Raw genomic sequence first — 4,041 nt, forward strand, 5'->3', positions numbered from 1 at the left:
GGCAATGTGGTCTTTAAGTGAACAGTGTTTGTTTTTAATGAAGGATTTAACTTGCAAAGAAATGATGTGAGACTTTCCTAAACCAAACACTCCATTGTTTCTCCCAAGTTGCCTGGGAAACCAAAGTTTCTCCCAAGTTTCCTGAACGTCAGGAAGTCAGTTCACAGGTGGACAGGACAAATAGTGCCCCTGTGAAACCGATAACAGGAGAGTAACAGGCTGTTCTCAAGACAAAAAACACTTGCCAACAGTGGGAGCTGTCAGCTAGCCACATAAATGTTCCCTGGGACTATCCTAAAAGACATGATCTCATGACACAGCCATAACAGCGATTGCCATGTCCCTTTCCTGAGCCGCCAAGGAGACAGTGGAACAGCAGGATAGCTCAAGGTGACTGGCCATGCCCGTCAGACTGAGGTGTGGATGGGAGAAGCCGAGTGGGAAGGCAAGGAGCCCCACTCAGATGAGGACAGGATGGCGCTTGTGGCCACCTCTGGCTGCAGGTCCTCCACCCGCTTCTGCAGCTCTGCTCTGATGGCCAGCAGCTCCCTGAGATTCTGCTGAATTGGCATTTGAGGTCTCATCTGTGGATTACATCATATGTAATAATTTACCCAAAATTTCAAATGATTCAGGCTAGCAACAGGATATAACACGTGGTTTTCATAATTCAAAGAAGGGATTAGAAAACTCATCTAGCTGGCTATTGATATAAGACATAAAAATGTAGTCTGTATATATATCCTCTTTGAATCACTGTTGTTCACAGTCGCACAAAAAGGTCCCAAAGAGACAGCTATAACGGTGATCCAAAATTGTAATCAAGAATAATTCATTAAACTCTAATGCTGAAGGAAACTGTCTTATCATTTGCCAAACACAACCAATAAACTGAAGAAATATAGGAGATCTGTCAGCATCTGCATGGTTGTCATCATCATGGCCCACTTGCAGAGCAAACCTATGTCCAAAGCTTATACACCTCTTTTCTATGAGAGCTTGGAATCCTTTAATGGTCCAGTAATAACTGTCCAACATCAGCATAGCCAGAGACATGAGCTGGCCTGTTTTCTGTCTCAACTGTTGCTGCAGTGCACCACCATGGAGGTTTTCCCAGGTTCTATCTTATCAGCTATTTTTACTGTCCCAGCAAGAAGCATCCTTATATATTTCGGCTAGTGTGTCCCATACACATTGGATAGCCACTGTGCCTCATGAGTCAAAGGGTACACGATCTCTTTTAATTTACGCAGTGACTCATCACATGAGTTGTGATCTCCAAGACCATGGTCTCTGTGTTTGGGTAAACACTTCCACTTTCATATCCTACACACTTTGCCTACTTGGTATCAGCAACAGTGTTTTGTCAGGCATCAAAGACAGTAAGTTTGTGTGGCTATGCATTAGCATCCGTTATTGTTTGCAAGTATTTTTCATCCTCTTTGCAGTGTTTATCATTGGGACCCACAAGTGGCTGGCTGCCACCCATAATCATTGTCTAACTTTCTGGATGGATCCGTGACAACACAGGAACTCTGCCTTTCCCTCAACAGTCTGCCACTTTTGAAAGGCCATCATCTTTTACACTAGTTAGCACAATGATGGAGGGGTAGGTATCACAGAACTCATAATTACTGTTTATTTTGGATATTTTCCAACTCTTATTCGGCGAGCCCTATCTCTTATATTCAAATACTGAATCAGAAACTTTCCAGCCATTAATTAAAATTTTCTTTATATTTGAATGCAAATAGTGCCTGCCCATTGGAAAGAGGACATGTATGTTTGTTGAGGTTTTCAAATGTCAAGTTTGCTCTGTTCTTCCTGTTGATAAGCAAATCGCAAGTTCCTCATATTGTTGCACACCATCTCTATACCACAAGAACCATCTTGATGGCTTTGTGCTCCAATTTTCTCAACTCTGCTGATCACTCCAAGGGTAACATCAAGGATGAAATGCGGGTGCCTCTCTACATTTTTGAAGTACATCTTAAACTCAATCACTGTCAGGGTTCCACACACAGCTCCCATAAATGGGCAGATTATACGTGACATCGTTCACAATGGACTTAATTGATTCTCCTGGAAAAAGTGACCTTTCTTCCATCTGTGCCAGTTTATTTCCATCCCTTAGAACTTTGTAATCTCTGGATACATTTTCTGATGTCACTGAACCTGAAATCTGACTAGAAATTATTTGCACCTTTGGACATGTGATCCTGTAGGACTGTCAAGGGTCTCCATGCTGGGCTGCCGAGGGGCCTCCTGCTGCCCACCAGCACTGCAGCCCTTGCAGCCCCCACTTCCACCTCCTGCAGCTGCCAGCCTGCCCACGATGCTTCGAACCTGGCTGTGCCCCACCATCATGGGGAAGCTGCAGCCGTCCTTCCTCAGGTGGCTGCTGCCATCAGCTGTCCACCCAGCTGTTGGGCTGGATCACAGACCCCTCTGCTCCATCCTGTGCAGGTCATGAGTCAGGTAGTTGAAAAACGATTCTGGCAGTTGATAACAGGATAGACGTGTTTTACTCCGATGCAAGCTCTGCCAGCCAGCGGTTCAGAGCCACTGTCTCTTACACCAAAAGTAGCAATGAGCCAAGGAGTATATGGGCACGCATACGCAGTCACGCCACTCATATAACTTGTTTACAACGGATGTGCTGAATCATACCCAGCCGGATATGAGGTGAGGAGGCCTGACTATACTGACTCCATTTTCCTCACACCAGCTTTCTCCACCTCCATCCCAAACTCTCATGTCTCTCTCTTCCCTCAATTCACAACTAGGGGTCGCTCACAATGGGACTGACTCTAGTTTAAAACACATTTGTGAGGGTATGACGTTAGGGTCTCACCTGGAGAGAAGGTACACCTGCAAAGGCCTACAGAGAGGTGAGGCAAGGCCTCGTGCATCTTATCAGTGGGTGCCTCAGAGGGGCATCCTCATGTCAGGATAATGAGTTTTCCTCTCCCTGGACCCAGGGATCTGGGAGTTAGGAAGTTGGTGCCAAGGGCTCAAGAGAAGATATTTCAGGAGAGTGGCCAACAAGTGCTGAGAACAGAGAGCAGCAGGGTAGGCTGAGATCTGAGCCTGAGCTCCATGGTGCATAGAGCCTGATGTTCTTAGCAAGCTTGTGGTTTCTAGGTTTATTTCCCTGTTGTCCTCAAGGAAAGCTGATTTACCCCCTGAGGGCTTGTGGCTAAAGATTTCCAAGTGCTTACAGAAATGCTAGAGACATGAATATGTTTATTGACTTCAAAATACAAAAATAAAACTGAAAATCTAAAATATTAAATGTTTAAATAAATGTCTAAAAAACATATTTGTCAACCAATTTCATTAATTTCATATTCCTAGTTTTTCGTTATATTGGAAAACAATTCATAGGTTGATTTTTCTCAATTCTCAAGATTTTCTAAATATTCACCGTGATTTCTGAGAAATCAGAGCCAATCATAGATTCAATGAGTTCCTTCTAGATAAATTATTATTTTTAAAACCAATAAACATCTTTTTAAAAAATCTTAGCAAAAATATTATATCTAGTGTGAAATGTGAGGGTATTAATACACTTGATATTAAGAGGTAATATAGCACAGTGGAACCATTGCCTGGGCTCAAGCTCTGGCATTGTCGCTTGTCAGCTGTATGGCCTAGAGCAAATTATTTAACCTCTCTTTGCAGTGGTTCCCTCATCCATAAAAAAGATGACAATAATATTCCCTACTTCTAAGAAAAAAAAGATGATGATAATCGCTATGGTCTGAAGGTTCGTGTCCCCCCAAAATATGTGTGTTGAAATCTAATCTCTTATGTACTAATATTAAGAGGTAGAGCCTCTTGGAAGTGATTAGAATGTGATTAGTTCCTTTACAAAAGAAGCCTGAGAGCTTGTTCACCCCTCCACTGTCTGAGGACACAGCCAGAAGGTGCCATCTATGGAAGCAGAGAGCAGCCCTCACCAGACACTGAGTCTGCTGGCTCCCTAGACTCCAATACTACGAACAATAAATTTCTATGGTTTATAAATTACCCAGTTTT

General features: G+C 43.3%; 1 pseudogene; it reads right to left on the bottom strand.

Annotated features, from left to right (window-relative positions):
• Positions 1-528: 528 nt before the first annotated feature.
• LOC103587174 lies at positions 529-3,314 on the bottom strand (annotated as a pseudogene).
• Positions 3,315-4,041: the final 727 nt, after the last annotated feature.

This window comes from Galeopterus variegatus, unplaced genomic scaffold, assembly GCF_000696425.1.
Source record: "Galeopterus variegatus unplaced genomic scaffold, G_variegatus-3.0.2 Scaffold25, whole genome shotgun sequence".
In the NCBI taxonomy this organism is placed as follows: Eukaryota; Metazoa; Chordata; class Mammalia; order Dermoptera; family Cynocephalidae; genus Galeopterus; species Galeopterus variegatus.